The sequence below is a fragment of the Anastrepha obliqua genome, chromosome 4 (genome assembly GCF_027943255.1).
Source record: "Anastrepha obliqua isolate idAnaObli1 chromosome 4, idAnaObli1_1.0, whole genome shotgun sequence".
In the NCBI taxonomy this organism is placed as follows: Eukaryota; Metazoa; Arthropoda; class Insecta; order Diptera; family Tephritidae; genus Anastrepha; species Anastrepha obliqua.
Genome location: NC_072895.1, coordinates 30,775,382 through 30,793,349, shown reverse-complemented (window position 1 = coordinate 30,793,349; position 17,968 = coordinate 30,775,382). Strand labels below are relative to the sequence as shown.

General features: G+C 36.9%; 1 protein-coding gene and 1 pseudogene across 1 annotated transcript in view; one reads left to right on the top strand and one right to left on the bottom strand.

The window, feature by feature from the left end:
• Positions 1–17,968, top strand: part of LOC129244070 (5-hydroxytryptamine receptor 2A-like) — a 181,492-nt gene that overhangs the window by 24,949 nt on the left and 138,575 nt on the right. The window lies entirely within an intron of this gene.
• Positions 6,730–6,911, bottom strand: LOC129246654 (U2 spliceosomal RNA; annotated as a pseudogene).

The window sequence follows — 17,968 nt, the reverse complement described above, 5'->3', positions numbered from 1 at the left end:
ACTTATATATATATAATATGAATGAAAATCAATAAAAATACTCAACGACAATTACAACAACAACCATTCCATAAACTAGGAGGTGCACAGAAAGCCGTATGCATCCATAGAAGTTCTCAATATTAAAACATATCTCTCTCTGGTGTGAAACTCCGAGGACTGCTGCTCATGAAGCTAAGCTAACAAGCGAAGTTTATTTTTCTCTTACCCGGTGCTATCAGGCAGGATAATGAGATAAAATAATAATTAATATTTGTCTGGAACTATTACGCATACACCGACAGCTCTCAAAGTAATTATAGGATTGAAGTTGGAGTTTCCTGCAGAGTACAGAGTCAGAAGATCTATTCAGCTTTTCATCTGCGCATATTTCTGAGTTTTTTCTGCCAGAATGTTTCCCGCTGCGAAACATTTGTGATCGCGGCAGTTTCAAGCCGAACCCGTCACCATTTTTGTCTGGTATTTGAATCACGGGTACTTTTATGATTCTGGCCTGGTTAGCAGTGCAAAACATTGTCAAATAGCTCCAGCTCTCATTAAAATTAATTTTGGCTCCTTGTCATCGAAACGTACCCGAAATCGGATTGCCGATGAGTCAGCCGTCGAAGAAGTTTTCTTCTTGATCCCTAGTCCCCTGGTAAGAGGATTGTCAAAAATGCGTATTTCCTTCTAATATCCTCAGCAATCAAGTCATAGGTAGCCCACAGCTGTAGAATTACGAAACTAATACAGCTTGAATATAACCTTAGAAGAGCATCTAATATGTTAGGAAACAGCACCTTCAGTGAAGATGACAGCATTGGAACCCAATTACCAGCAAGCAATTTATTTAACCAAAACCTCCCATCCATAGTTCATATAAATTCAAAAATCCCAAGTCAATGACATGAAAATTTTGCCTAGTTGATACTTGAGTATTGAATATTTTTGTCTACCTAAACTTTTTTTGGGCACAAAAGATATTTTAGGTCGAAGGGTCGGCCATTCGGCATACTACAGATACTAAACCGGACCTTTTACAAATACAATATTTCAGGCCAGGTGTGTAAAAATCTGTTAAAAGCAATAAAAAAGTGGGTATCTAACCACCATAACCATCTTATCCATCTAGTACAGGCGCTAGCGTAGAATGTGTTGAGTTCACTGTAATTAAGTGTATTTTCCGTGTATACACAGATAGCTCAAAACTCGAAGTCATAGTGGGCGAAAGTGTATACTCCGAACATCTGAGGATCTCTTTCAGGCCAAACAGGTGGCAATAATGAAAGCCTAGACATTGGTAAAGTGAGTAGGCATGCCCAGAGGATGAGTGTGCACACACAAGACTTCTGCAGAAGCTGTCTAAATGAGGAAGGGGAGGAGACGTTCTCGCACCTTCTGTGTCATTGTTCTGCTCTATCTAGACGTAGATTTATCAGTTTAGGTAGAAAATCATTTAATGAATTGGAAGATCTCAGTGCTGTGGAAATCAGGGAACTTCTAAAAATTTTGAAAAGCACACACTAGTTTTAGGGACAAGTTCCCCACGCTGTATCGCAATGGGCTATGAGCCTGAGTGTTTGCCACAGGACAATCGCCTCAAGCTAACCTAACCTAGGTGTATTTAGGTAACGTTTCCTTATTTCAAGCAATATTCGGCTGTTTCGAGAAAATAAACAAATTGGCGGACTTAGAGAAAACCCCTGTTCCGGCTCGGTACAGATTTTCCCCCTCGTTCCAATCCTGCCTCTTTGGAAAGGTTACTCTCAAACTCCAGTTTGCAAATAGAGAAATCAGTACGAAGTTCAGAGAAATACGGTGTTAACTGCCCGAAAATGCTACCCTGTCCCCTGAGAGATAGCCTCCAGAGGCCAACCTCCTTTAACCTGATTGCACTTTGAGCTGCGATGGAAATAACGTGAAAGTCGATGGGAAATAAGTACAAAACGACATTCAGGGCAGCACTGAGAGAAGCTGCTGGTGATGCCAATACAAGAAGTCCTTTGCACCCTCCCCAGTTTAGTGGTAGTATAGCCTTTCCGAAAAGGTTACCCCCAAACCGGACATCCATACGTTAAAATTGGTAGAATCACTACGATTTGTATCCAGAGAACGACATGTGGAGCTTGAGTAGAGGACTCTGTTGTTTATCCGATCTTCAATGTGTAGCTTCTAGTTTGGAGTTAAGTATCGCTCCAAGATACCTAACTTTCAACGAAAGCGGAAAAGCATGATTTTTTAATATGATAAGTCCAAAGTGTGGAGGTTCATATTTTTTAGAAATAAATAAAATGATTTTGATCAAAATAAAAACTTATTTTTTGAGTGCTATTTTTTCGCTCTAAAATAATGAATATTATGATAGTTGCTATTTTTCTACAAAAAAATACCTCACCAAAACTAATTATTACTTTTTCGTTTTATTTCATTTAATTTTTTTCCGTTTTTTTTTTTTTGTGATCGAAAACGTATTTCGTGAGCGCCTTTTTGCTCTCTGCAATAAAAATTTTTTTTAAGAAATGCTTGAATTCTTAAGAAATGCTCGACATTTTTTTTATATTAACACACAACAGCGTGTTTTTCTTCTTTATTGAATAGCCAAATAGGATGTTATCAATTGTTATCGATGTTCAAGTATATTTCATGAAATATAACTATTATATAATATAATATCACGGCCTATTTCTGAAAACTGTTCACAATTTCTAGCGGTATGAATCAGGTCGTCGATTGTGCCAGGCCCAGTCTAATTTCGAGTTTCTCTGAACCACGTTAGCTGTTCCCGACTCCTCTTCTTTCTTCCAATTTTTCTTATAGTATGAGGTGCATTACAAGACAAGCAATCTTGCGACATTTTATTGCTTTATTTTTGTGTTTACTCTAGTCAGACTAGCGATATTTGTTACCCCATTGCACCAAGATATTTTCAACTTCGTGAAATTAAAAAAATTATCAAAATTCAACGCATTTTTTGAGCCATTTAAAATTAACACTTCGGTATACTAAAACTCAATGGGCTTTAAAACCCAACATTTGTCTAAAGATTCTAAAAAAAATTATTAAAATTCAGAAACAATCAAATTATCAACACTTGTTAATAAGACCCAGTGCTAAAGCTATTTGACATACAACAAAGTGTTTAGCAGTGTATAACACGAATATACCAAAAATCCACTACAAATAAATAAATATACTTTATTTCTAACTCGAACTTCACACATCTGAGATTTGTATTTCTAGCACCTGCTGCAAATTGCAATATTGCAAAGCCAAATTCATGGCAGTTGGCTGAAAGTCAAGATTTTGGCGCGTGAGCACGCACTCAAACTAAACACTAACAAATGCCACAAATTATTACGGAAGGCAAGAATGATGTGAAACAAATATATAAACACACCCACACTCACTCTTCTAACTGTGTATGAATGTGAACGTTGGTGCGTAAGTAGAGCATTTCCTTTAACAATGGCATAGAGCAGCGGAACCACGTGGCATATTGGCTTACTGGCAGCGCTAGTTTTAGCCTGCTTGAGAGATCATTAAGTACGTGCACGTGCAAGTAATGGCCCATATTTTGGATGTCGCTAAAATACAATAAGAAAATCTGTATCCATAAAGAGTTACACATAAAGAAAGGCAATTGCCAAGAGCAGTGAAGTTAAGCTCGGAAAATAGTACTAACTAAACTGTAGTTGCCAGCAGCAATTCGCGATTTGGAAAAAGCTACATGGATTTGATTGCAGGTGCATAGGTATTGTATGTGTGCCTGTCATCCATTCATACGGCTGCTTGAAACCAGCTATAATATTTATGAAGGCGCGAAAATTTGTCCAAGATATTTTTGAAGGTAATGTAAACAGTAGCCACCACAATCGAAGAAGTATATTTTAATAGCAATCGCCAGTCGCTAGGCAATGACCAACCTGCGAGTGTTTTTTGGGCCGAGAAAAAGTTTCTCATAATCATCTTCAAAACTCGCAGATGGATATAAGAGAAGTGAACTTTATTACAACAAAAGAGTGAGTATCCAAGTTCTAAGTGAGGAAGGGAAGTCTCAAGTTGAGATTGCCAATTTGGTGGATGTTCACGGTGCGCAGTCTAATGTGCTGCTAAGCGATTTGCGGAGACGAAATCCCACCATATTAAATGAAAAAGTGAAAGAAAACGCTCATCCGAAAACTTATAGGATAGTCTCTCATAGAAAATCTTGTAGCAAATCCTCTTCTGAAATCGGAAAAAATTGAAAAATCCGTCAGCGCTCGAATTTTTTCGAGTTTTTAGAATAAGCTCTCCGATACCAACATTTTACGGAGGATGATTGGCTGTGTGGTCTGAAGAATTAAAGTTCGAGATAAGCTTAGTTTATATATATATATAATTGGCGCATACACTCTTTCTGGATGTTTGGCCATCCTATTTTTGGTGTGCGTCTTGATGTTCTTCCACAAATGGAGAGACCTACAGTTTCAAGCCGACTCCAAACGGCAGATATTTTTATGAGGAGCTTTTTCATGGCAGAAATACACTCGGGGGTTTGCCATTATCTGCCGAGGGGCGACCGCTATTAGAAAAATGTTTTTCTTAATTTTTGATATTTCAGCGAGATTCAAACCTACGTTCTCTCTGTATTCCGAATGGTAGTCACGCACCAATCCATTCGGCTACGGCGGCCGCCTTAGTTTACATCATTTTAAAATATCAACAACCATAACTTCTCACCCTAGTCCTATTTCGAGGAAATAACCCAAATCTTATACGGTCTCGGTGGTCTAGCGTAAGTGCACTAGCCTCCCATCCCAGAGGTTGTGGGCTCGAATCCCATGTAAGGCACGGTCCTCGCACTTTTCCGAACTTACCAACTTTCCTAGTTTCTCATAAACAAAAAAAAACAAAAATAATAATAATAATTTCATTCTTGAACCCGAACAACCTTATCCCTCCAATCCTCTCTCCCGCACAAAAGTCAGCGCATTACTTGCATTGTGATTGCTAAAACAAGCAAAAACAAAGAAAAATACACAGTTACACAATGCATCAGTGGGGCCAGCAAGAAGAAGCGGGCAATCGCGGTAATAGCGCAGACACACTAAATTTAGCGAAGTCCTCAACCATCTGCGTGATCCATCTGCCAGAAAAATGTGACACACAGATGGCGCTTCAAGCAGTAAGAAGGCGTTGTCAGAAAAAAGAAATAGATTACCGAAACCAACGCAAAACTGAGGCACTATGCTCCCGAGTGGAGCGAACAAGGAAAAAACCCCAAATCTTATGAAACGATGTTTTTTCCTTTCCTACTGCTATTTGGAATACCTGCTGTGACGTCCAGATTACGTGGAACCCACTGTTAGGCATGGGCAGGCAGCATTATAATCTGGGGCTGAATGGCTGCTGATGGTGTGAGCGAAATGTTCATTTACAAGGTTCGGATTGACAGTCAAAATTACTTAAACTTATTAGAAACTGTACTTTTGTACTTTATTCCTACATGGCAATGTTCCTTTTCGTAAATCAGCGACTACGATTCATTGGTTAATAGCCAACAGCATTGTTTAAGTAGATTGTCGAGGACAGGCTCCAGATCCCAACCCCATAGAGCACATGTGAGCTATTTCAAAACGTAAGATAAAGAAACACAGCATATCATCTCAAATGGCTCTGAAAAAAGCTTTCATTCCCGAATGGAGCATCATAGGTGTTTACCGATTGACACACTTGGGCCTGCTATAGGCCCATTGTGGTGTAACCAGGCTGCCCTCGCTCCTTAACTCTAAACTGTCCTCATTGAACTAACCTGTGACTTTAATGCATCTAATAATCTTTGTTAGTTTTAAATTAGCTACTTCTGCCATATCATTCAAACAAGTTTTTCCTAGAGTATTAAACCTTCTTCTACTCAAAGCCATGCACCCGTATAGAAAGTGTTCTACAGCCTCTCTTAAGCAATGTCGCTACAGCTTCTGCAGTAGTCGTTTTAGGGTGCTCCCAGTCTGCTGACATACCTGTCTATGCCCTGTTATAACCCCAAAAAGATTTCTCGTCGGTTTGTGCGACGCATATTCCATTGTGACCACTTGTTTCACAGGTCAGGGACTGAGTCTATAGGTCATTGGCAAATTTGATAGTGTGTCCATAATGTCCACTGTGATAGTTCTATCAAAACGTCGATACATTCTTTTACTGTCTTCGAGTTGATATTATGTGCTTGTAATGATTTCCGGTCCAATTGCCTGCCTGAATATATAATTATTGCTCTGGTGCACAGTGCGGCCGATTCCCGAAAAGCTGGCCAAAACTCAAAAAATTAAGTAATTGATTCAAAATTTCTTACTCGGGGGTTGTCGGGGTCGCTGATTACGAATTTATAAAAAAAAAAATAATACCAGTCTAACGGTTAGACGGGATAGAAGTGAAACCTTCCGTAAGACAAACTGAGAGAGAATAAGACGAAAGCAGCATTAGGAGCGGGATAATTATAGGTTGATTATAATATTGCTCTAAAGTTCATATTTTATTTTCTTCATTTTATTTTATTCATCCTCAATGCTTTCAATTTCAACAAATGATACGAGTGGCTTATGATAGATAAAATATGATACAAATGCTTTGGTTTCGATGTTGTCAAAAAAAATACCCAAACGGACCGAAGAAACAGACTTACAAATTTCTTCCATTTTCGTCTACTTGTATTCATATAAAAATGTATGTCTCTTCCCACCAAAGCTAAATGTATTTGTATATTTCTTCTTGTATTTATTCAAGGCCGAAATTCCGGCGGTACTGCAATACCGGGCCAACCCGTGACAGAGGTGGAGCAAGCTCCTAAAACACTCCGCCCATTTCCAAAAATCAGTTTAACATTTGTTGTCCTCCGATGGAGGATCTATCAGATGTTAAACCACACTTTGATCTTAGCCATAAGGCCGAGAAGCGATAACCATACACAACCAACAAACTACCTTGTCATTACATTTTCTAATAAACCTTTTGAGAATTACACGCTCACAAAAATTATTTATATCAACATATAATATAACGCTTCGTAACTAAATAACTTTTAGGCCAGCAACGACAGCATGGAGCGGTAGCCGAGCGACTAGCAATGTGAGCTTCCGATCCAAAATCCTTGGTTCGAATCACAAGAAAAAATAAAATTTATTTTTATTTAGTTCGTCGCTACGTTTATATCAACATATAATATAACGCTTCGTAGCCAAGTTGGTCGCTTTTTTCGTTTCACTTTTCCTCAAATCACTCCCAACGATTCTAAAGAAGTTTTCACTTCAAAAACATTGCAAAAAATGTATCTACGTATTGCTGCAGCTAAAAATTTTGTGTCGAGGTATTGATATGTACTAAAGATTTCCTATATTTTACTAACCTTCTGAAGATGATTCCATTTGGTTTTGTTCAATTTACTCCATTACAAAATCTTTCAAATGTGTACAACTTTCACTATTCATCGACAGTAATATGATGCTCAAACGAAGGCCACGTTGCGACTGAAAATACAGGGGATACTTAGGGTACAGGACGTTGCTATGAACGGCTTTCACTACTCAAGGCATTACTGTAGCCAACCCAAAGACAAAAAAACTCTATCTAGAAACTTTTTTTTCGACTTTTGGCCAGCTTTTTGGGAATCGGCCGCACTGTGTGGTGGTGAGAACACTTTCCCTGATAGCTTTCCCTGCTTTCCCTGATAGCCAGAATTTCTGCTTGAAATACGCTACAATAATCCGATAGCCGAAAGGAAATGCTGGCACTCATCTCCTTAGAGTGAAAACCTCCTCCTACGTGTTCATTGAGCTGGAAATCATCAGTACAGATACTGACTACACGTCTATCGTTGGTAAAGTTGTGGTAAGGAATGTATTTAAGTGTGTAGTATTGGGTGTGAAGTGGAATTCGCCTAGTATTTTCGCGTGTTCCCTTTTGTTAGTGGCTAAGCTAAAATATTCTCTTAAAAGGTCTCGATGGTCTAGAATTTACAAAAAATTTATATTTTTTTTTTCATTTATTTCGAAAGTATGGGCTTTTAGGTATATATTTCCAAATTTTTGAAAGGATATTCCAAGTATTTCGATCCTAAAGCCGTTTTACCAGGTAGAGTCAGGTGCGTCACGAAGCGGCGTCAATGAAAAATATCCACTCTCAAAACTTTAAACTCAATTATCTCAAAACGACTTTTTTCGGCCTGGTGTGTTCAAAAAAAAAAAACTTTTCAGCCGAATTTTCTGAAATTTCAATATGGGAAATTGTGAGGAATATCAATGGCTATCGCTCGCACAAGAATCATATAATTATTTCAATTATTTCGTATTTTTTTGATTAAAAACTGAAAAAACCCAGATTTTTAGAGAGACAAATTTAATTCAATTTTTTTTTTTATTCTAGTACGGGGCATAGCTACAGTCATATTGATCAATAATTTTTTTGTGTTTCAGATAAATAGAAGAGCCAAAATGAACAAGACCTCCCAGGTCCAATTTTTCGGGAGGATCAACTTCAGCGCCATTTTTAAAATGGTTAAAAATAAACCAAATTTTTTTTTCATTTTTGTATGTAAAAGAAGTTAAATAAAAAGCCTAAAAATTAAAATATCGTTTCCCATTTTTTTATTGTAAAAACAAATTCCTGAAAATACACCAAATTTTCGAGCTCTAGACCACCGGGCCCCCGTAACCTGAGTGTCGATTTTGCGCTAGTTGCTTGATGCAGGCTGCAATCGGTAATAGATGCAGCACGACATTCATCGCTGCCGTGGGTGTAGTCTTTAAGGTCTCGCTTAGGCAGAAACTAGCAGCACTTTGAATAATTTCCAAACACTTTACCATAGTTTTTTCTCAAGTGTCGATCACCAACATATGTCTTGGTGGCGCGTTATAATGGCAGCCGAATGTGCACAGCTTGAACGCAGCATGCCCCTGAGGATTGCTGCTGTTTTCAAAGCAAAGGGTGGACCTACTAAATATGAATGTTTTTATCACTTATTACTTTTATTTGCCCTAATTTATTAATAAAAAATCATTACTTCACTTTTTAAAACGAAATTTAGTAATTAATAGGTTGCCTAATACTTTTGGTGAAATCTGATTTTTTTTTCATTAAAATTTCATTAAACATTTAAATTCATTTAAACCAGTAATTTGTAAAAATACTGAGTAAATAAGCTTTACAAGGTGAAGTCCAAAATAAACAAGACTAAGCTAAAATAGAACGACAGGAGCTTTGTTCTGATAACTTCGTGTTCATTCATCAAAATAGTCTCCTCTGGACTCGGTGCACTATCTTGCACTTGCGCGATCTAAAAGCTTTCGGAAAGAGTATTTCAGGTCATTGTCCAGAATGTCCTTCAGGATGTCGGTATAAGCCTTTTGGATGGCCTCTAAGATCGCAAAATGATTTCCTTTCATGGCTAAATGCAATTTTCCGAATAGGTAGAAGTCACAGCCATACCAGGCGAATACGGTGAGTGATTGATGGTTCAAGTGCGATTTCTAGTCAAAAAATCAGTCACAGGAGTGGATCGATGAGATGGTGCATTATCATGCAATGAGCGTCTACTTCTTTCTGCGCGGTATTCAGGGCAAATTCGACGAATGCGATGCAACAAACGCGTCAAAACGCCAAGATAGAAAATGGTTTGGCCCATTAGTACGAACTCCTTGTGGAAAATTTCCTTGGAATCGTAAAAACAAATGAGCATCGACTTGATTTTAGACTTCTCCAAACGCGATTTTGTGGATGGTAGCTCGTCTCGGGCCTTCCTTTCGGCACTTTGACGCTTAGTTTTAGGTTCATATTAGAAACACTACGCTTCGGCAGCGTGTGTAAAGGAATTTCTCGTCATTTCTCGCCTCTTTAATGAGATCTTTCGAATATTGAATTCTGAGCAATTTTTGGTCCTCAGTTAATTTGTGCGGAATAAAACGTGCACATACCTTTCTTAAGCCCAAATGATCAGTTAAAATGCAATATTGGAGATATTAAATTCTGACCCAATGAATTTCAACTATGTTTTTGGTTCGTTTTTGATAAGTTTACCAACAATTTCAATGGAGTTTTCGGTGATTACTGGTTTTGGGCGGCTCGTATGTTCAGTGCCATTTATGTCATTTCTGAAACGTGTTAACCACTCATGAACTCTGACACGAGATAGACAATCATCCCAATAAACTTTTTTCATCGTTTGGGTAAACGTGTCACCGATTTTAAAACAAAATTTTATATTAGTTCTTTGTTCGAAACTCATTTTTGTACCGTTGACACAAACATACTGACACTTTAGACGCAATAACTTCGCTTCCACTAAACCAAATGTCTCACTGCAACCCTTACAGGCCATTGGAAAGTAGGGGATAATGCAGCTAGACGCAACCTACCCTTCAATCCTATCTGCAGAAGCTGTCAAGCGGAAGAGGCAAAGGAAAGTCTTTTCCACTACTTATGTGAATGTCCAGGGCTAGCTAGGGCACGACTCCGCTCCTTTGGTAAGCCTTTCTTGCAGCAAATTAATGAGCTCTTAGACATCGAGATAAAGAATTTGCTGCTATACTTGAACCTTACTAAATGGACCTGACTTAGAACAAAAAAAGAGGTTGTCTGTAAAGTCGGTTTACTGACGATAGTTTAACGTGACAACGTCATAAGAAAATATTGATGGAATGGTTGCAATTTTCAAAACAAAATTTTAATTTTATTTGTTTGATAGATATTTTGTATGGATATAGAGGAGGAGGTAAATGGAATTGCAATGGAATAGGTCAAGTTACATTTACACAAACGTGAAAAATGACGAAACATTTATCAAATTCATGAAAGATATCTTCAATTTCGATTGTGCATCAGACGTTAATAAGTCAACAACACTAAGAGGCAACATCATCGATTTGCCTTTTTCAAGACACTTTACACTCGAAACACTCCCTTTCATTTCCTACTTTTCCTATCATCGTCCTATTCTCAACAAAGAAATGGTTCATTACCATGCACACAGGAAAAAGGCATATGCAAATACAAGTATGTGAATTTATATAATATACCTACATATGCGCATAGACATACATATATACGCTCACTTAAGTAGGAGAGAGCAAGATGTCGAACGTTGCCGTTCGTTTGCTTTGTTCGTTCCGCGCTTTCGCTTGCAGTTCATTCAAGGTAACGACAAATGAGCAAGGTAACACTAATGAGCAAGGTAACGACAAATGAGCAAGGTAACGACACATTTTTTCGTGCGTGCAGCCGGCTAAATCGAATTATAAGACGTTATCACGTCAAAAAAAACATCATCATACGAGGACGGTGATAGTAAAACGGTGATGGTCACTAATTAGGATTATTTCAGTGGAAATACTAAACCACTTCAACAACAACAACAACAAACCATATGTCACCAAGCTTTCACTGGAATTCAGCTAGAGATGTAACTTCCAACGCACCAACTCATTAAAACCATGGCGCCATCAAAAACGTCTTTATGGCACCAGTCTTGTTTATTTTGGACTTCCCCTTGTATTTATTTTTAAATTTTGTTTTTATTTTATATTTTATTTATTAAAAAAAAAAAATACTTTATTAATATGACTTACAATTTTTTGTATTTATATATTCTTTTTGAGTTGTGCAATTTCAAAAAAAAAAAATGGAGCAGATATTATGCCAAGCAGGTAATTAAATCTAGCAAAGTCCTGCGGACAGTCGCTGATGGTTACCGCCCGCGTACTTTTTCTATACCAGCTTGAGTCGTGCTACTTTTAAAGCTAACTGTATATTCAGTATCTTTCCTTAAAAGATGTTCCATGTGCACAATTTAAGTAGAGCAATTTTCAAGTAGAGCAACATAATTACTGCAGACTTTTTCTTATCAACGCTCAGCTTACTAACACGAACATATACGCGCGCACACACACACACTAACTATACCAAAATATTGTACATTTTTTTGTTTGATTTTTCATCAAACATCTCTCATTTTCCACGCTTTCATATTTACATCGCATATTTATGAAGACTTTAATATTTATCAGCAATCACCAACAACAACTGCACAGATAAAAAGTTATTTGGAATGCTGTGGTTGCTTTCATAAATATCAAATGTGAAATGCTTTGTATGAAGTGGTCCCGGTGTTGCCCACGAAAATTCATGAAATTCACTTGAAATTTAAATTTATTTAAGAAAGCAGCAAAACCTCGCCAACGCCCCGCTCCTGCTCCTTATTAAAATCTGTTTGTTTTTTAATCAACCCTGACCAAACGAATGCCCGTTGAGTTTCATATTTGCGCACTGATTTGGCGTTGGCGTTGGCGTCCATGATGCACTTAGTTCTTACATTGCTTCTGTTGTTGTTTATAATTGTGTTGTTGGTTTTGCCGCTGCCGATGTTGTTGTTATTGCTGATTGTGCTGTCTGTATAGTAACATTAACATAATGTAATTAAGTGCTGGACATGAACGAACACTGATTTTTCGTGTAGCATTTCATTAGCATTTCTTGCGCTTTTACGTTTTCGGACTGTGCGAGGGTGACTTATGTATGTATGTACATTGAAGAGGCGTTGGTGTGAACTGAAATCACTCATTTGTATGTAGCTAAGTAGGTACAATTATGGTGTAGAATTAACAGTCATCAAGTCATGGCATCGTTAAAAAAACCAAATCTGCTGCAGAGATGTGAGAAAAATGGCGCTTTGGAGCGGACATTTTTTTGCGAGTTGGTAAGTGAAGTGCAGTGGGTAGGAGTAGGTATTGGTGGATTTCTTTGGATTATTTTACTACCAGCTTAAATTTGGCATGCGTTGCTACTTAGAAATATAAAAATAGCGCGCAAAATGATGCACGCATATGAAAGAGCTACAAATTTCGTGGCTTATTTCAAATTATAATGAAGCTGATTTTTTCAGAACTCGAGATATTGAACAGAAATAGATCAAGGCAAGAATAATGTACTTATTTAATACAATTGTGATACAAATTTTAATTTCCTACAAATGTATATATAAAGGGTTGTTAAGTTTCAAGGGCCGGTATTGATTTGGACTAAAACATAATTTTTTTAGGAAATTATTATCATTTCTCTTTATTGTGATAATATTGGTATAGCTCAATTACGTATGGAACAAAATATCGGCGAAATGGCCGCGGCGGCCTCGGCGGCACACCTTCATCCGATGGTCCAAATTTTCGATGACGCTGAGGCATAATTGAGGTTCTATGCCGTTCATGTGCTGAATTATCTCATCCTTTAGCTCTTGAATTGTTGCTGGCTTATCGACGTACACCTTTTCTTTCAAATAACCCCAAAGAAAGAAGTCTAACGGTGTCAAATCACATGATCTTGGCGGCCAATTGTCATCGCCGCGACGTGAGATTATTTGGCCATCAAATTTTTCGCGCAAAAAAAGCCGTTGTTTCGTTGTCTGTGTGACAATTGGCACCGTCCTGTTGAAACCACATATCGTCCACATCCATATCTTCCAATTCGGGCCATAAAAAGTTCGTTATCATCTCACGATAGCGAACACTATTCACAGTAACTGCCTCACCGGCCTCGTTTTGAAAAAATACGGCCCAATGATGCCGCCGGCCCAGAAACCGCACCAAACAGTCACTCTTTGTGGGTGCATTGCTTTTTCGGCAATCACTCTTGGATTATCATTCGCCCAAATGCGGCAATTCTGCTAATTGACCAATTCACTGGTGTGAAAATATGCTTCATCACTGAAGATGCATCAAGCGATATGCATTTTGATTTGAACGCCCGTTTTCATAATAAGCCTGAATAACTTCAACGTGTTGCTCGATTATGTGTTCTTCCATGGTTCAAATTGAGTTAGTCTGAAATTGAAAAGTGTCAAATGAAATGCAGAAAACAACTTGACGTTTAGGCGTGGTTTACATTCAAAGTCGGCCCTTGAAATTTATCCACCCTTTATATATATATAAATATATGTATAATGTAGGTATTTCTACTGACGTGACAAGCACCTACAACCACTCACCACGCGTCCACCCATCATTCAGACACCATTTTTCATTTTCAAGCACTTTGATTTGCCACCATTTTATACTCAAATACAAGCACTTTCATTTCCATGAAATTGACTCCAAAAGCGATGTTAGCCCGAAGAGTCGCACATTTACCACTGTCTACAACTCCACACCCAAGGCTTTGCCCATTCTCACTCGTCATCGTCTTTCAGCGCTAAGCATTTGTTTTCATTTTATGAAAAATTACCAAAATTGAATTTAAGTCAATCAATTTATCATCAACAAAACCAGGGAGAAGGCAAGAAAAAACTTGGCGTGGAAGGAGCAATGAAATTGAAACGCTGCCGGGAGCAGTAATGTTGAAGAGGAAAAAATTAGCTGAAATTTGCTAAGAAACGACGGCACTACAAGTGAATGGCACAGCTTTTAAAAAACCAAAATGTAATTCGTGCGGACGGTGGTGGGAGTAGAGTGGCAAAGTCTGTTTACTAGACGCCCGCCTTTGGCTCAGCAGTTGGTCTTTCGCGCAGTCAGACTCGTACTTTTTATTTTATTTTCAATATTATTTTGCTTCCCTGCTCCTTCTTCTTCTTTGCTTTTTTGCCTTCCAACGTGCCTGCTGTTCAATGGCCGTTATTGTCGTGAAGTGAATGATGAATTACAAGGCATTTATTAAACGTAAACAATTTTAATGCGATTTTCATTTCAGTTTCACAAATAAAAGAAGCGCGCGTCATTCTATGGAATATTTTGAAGTTAAAAGATTTTCAATTCAAACATCAAATCACGCTTGATTGGGTATTTTTGATGGCAAATAAAATCAAATTATTTATGAAAAAGATTATGTTTTGTTGCATCATTACACGTGCATTAAAAATATTAAGTAGAAAACCAATTCCTTAATTATGCTTAATTACCTCAAAAATCAATTTTTAATTTAATCAGAGTTAATGGAAATTTCTATGGAAACCAGCGACTAAGCTTCGCCGATGAATCCGCCAACTGCAGATCAGCGGTTACTCCACCAAAATCGGAATCCGTTCTATAGAAAACATGAACTTCATCAGCGGTTATGTATGCAATTTACATATAGAGAAACGGTCCAGTCTAGAGCGCTGCAGAACTGCAAAGTGTTTTGCTACAGGCCCAAACAGGAAACTGTCCAAATTTCTTCTAAAACTTGGCAGAAAAGATGTTCAGTCGATAGTCGGCAGACTGTTAGTACCGATGTCGGTACAACCCGTGGGCCAGCATTTGTTTACTTGTTCACTCCTCTCGGGAGCATAGGGCCTCGTTAAGACTCTTCCATCGTACACAATTCTGTGCTGTTGTTTTCGCACCGTCCCATGAGATGTCGGCATCTGCTAGTTCGCGCAGCATCGACCTACTCCAAGTGTTTTTTGGTCGACCGCGACATCTGCTCATTTGCGAGCTCCAGTCTAGTGCCATGCTTGCACGCATGGTGGGCATTGAAATCTTTGAAGACCCAAAGAACTGAGCATTTTCTCTGTGAGTGTCCGGCATTTGCTTGAGCAAGACTACGACGTGATGAGAATGAGTAAAATTCGATCTTTCAAACTGGAAGAAATTTTCAGATTTGCCAAAAAATCTGGCAAATTCTCACAGGATAAGGTTAGGTTAGAATAAATGGCTGCCCTTGCGAAGTGGCCCACTTGAAGAAATATTTAAATTCGTCCCTTGTGATACCATACAGGGTAAAGGAGAAGGAAAGGAAGAAGAGGCCTTGGGCTTAGAGGACGACGACCATGCACTTACGACGACGATCGACGGTTAGGTGTCCATGCGAACAGAATTAGCCGCTTCAAGCTACTGATGAATTTCACCCAATGAGTGATATTTAAACCCGTAATATCAGCAGATGGAACGAAGAAGTGAGAGCCCAGGTGTCTAAAGCTTTGCCAGACGAAAGCAAGACAGCTGAGAAGAAAGTATTGAGATGATTCCACCTCGTCCTCCAGACAGCTTCTGCAGAACGGACTTGAGGCAATCCTAAGTCTCACGGCATGAACACGTAACGGACAATTCCCGGTAAGGATACCCACCAAATTCGAGAGCTGCAGCTTTGTTAGCCTTAGAAGTGCCCTTGAGCGCCCCCGATCTACCCGTGGCCAGAAGGATCTCGCGACTTTGCACGTTCGCACACTAACCCAGAGCTTGCAAGTTGAGCCGAGGTCAATCTTTTCAGGGGCAGACCACAGGTTCTCAAGGGAACCCCAATCCTCCCCTTTTGTGATGAAACCATCTGCACGGTTCCCTGTGTAGCCAGCTCATCAGCCCAGCAGGACTAGCTATCTCTGTGTGTCTGTCTCTACTCTATCCAATAGCTTTCTCTCTGTCACTTCTCTCCTTTCCTCTTTGACTATCTGCCGTTTTACTTTACAGAGTTTTGAATAGAATGGGAATTTTTTGCTTGTGTGTTTTAGGAGTTACCAATCTCCCGGTGTTTCTTGGTCGGCCTTTTTCAAATTTCAATTTCAAAGCTTCACCACGGAGCGATTCCATATCAAATGATCCACGTAGTTTGAAAATTCTCGTAAACTTCTCGGAAAATGGATTCATTTGTAGGCTTGAGTATAAAAAAATAAATTGAAAAATTAAAAAAAAAAAATTAAGTTTTCAGGTTTATTTCACGTTGCAAATTTTGAACTAATATTTTTTAAATTTTTGTAATATTTTTCCTTTTTTAATTTTTTAAGTTTTGAGTAAAATATATTAAAAAAAACTTTTTGTTTGCTTATTTTTTTAATTTTTTTATTTATTTTTTTTTATTGATTCTATTTTGTTTGTTTTTTTTTTTTTGTTACAATTTTTTATGAAACATTTTTTTTAGTTTTATATTTACTCCACCTTGAAAATTTTGGACAAGTGGACAAATACATTCGGTTATTTTTAAAATTTTTGTAATAGTTTTTTTTATTGTTCGAATAAAATACCTATACTTAAAAAAAAATGTTTTTCTAATTTATTGTTTTTTTTTTGTTTGCTCAAACTTTTTGTGAAAGTTTTTTTATAATTTGAGATTTCTTCCACCTTGAAAATGTTCGGTTTCGGTTATTTTCAACATTTTTGTAAAATCAAAAAATTTTCTTTTGCTCAAAATTAATCATTTTGACATTTATTCTACGTTAAAATTTTGGACAAATATTTTCGCTTACTTTTAACATTTTTGTAATATTGTTTTTTCTTTCAATTTGGTTGAAGAAAATATACTTTGTAAAAAAATATTATATAAGAATTTTTTTTGTGGAAAATTTTTGTGTGAAACATTTTTTTTTTTTTGACATAATTGAAGAACACGCCCTCAGATTTTTTTCTAATTCTTTTATTAATAGATAGCTAATTTTTGTTTTGGTCAATCTTTTTTTTTTTAATTAATTTGAAATTTATTGCACGTTGACAATTTTTGAGAAATATTTTCAATTATTTTTTGCATTTTTGTAATATTTTCTTTAATTCGTTGGGATAAAATAAACTTAAAGGAAATTTGTTTGGAAAAAATAATTTTTTTTGTCTAGGCTCATAATTAATAATTTTGCGATTTATTCCTCTTTGAAATTGTTGGATAAATATTTTCAGTTATTTTTTAAATTTTTGTAATATTTTTTAATTTGTTCGAAATAAAAAATACTTGTAAACAAATTTTTTTTTCAAATTTTTTTTATTAAAAATTTTTTGAAATTTTTTTTTTTAATTTTTGGATTTATTCCACCATGAAAGTCTTAGAAAAATATTTTCGGTCATTTTTTAATATTTTTGTACTTTTTTTAATTTTTTCGAATAAAATATACTTTGTAAAAAATTTTTTTTTTTTCAAATTTATTTTTTTCGTTAAAAATTTTTGGAAATTTTTTTTTCTAATTTTTGGATTTATTCCACCACGAAAATTTTAGAAAAATATTTTTTTCGTACTTTTTTTTCGAATAAAATAAACTTTGTGAAAATTTTTTTTGTTGTAATTTATTGTATTGTGTATTTAT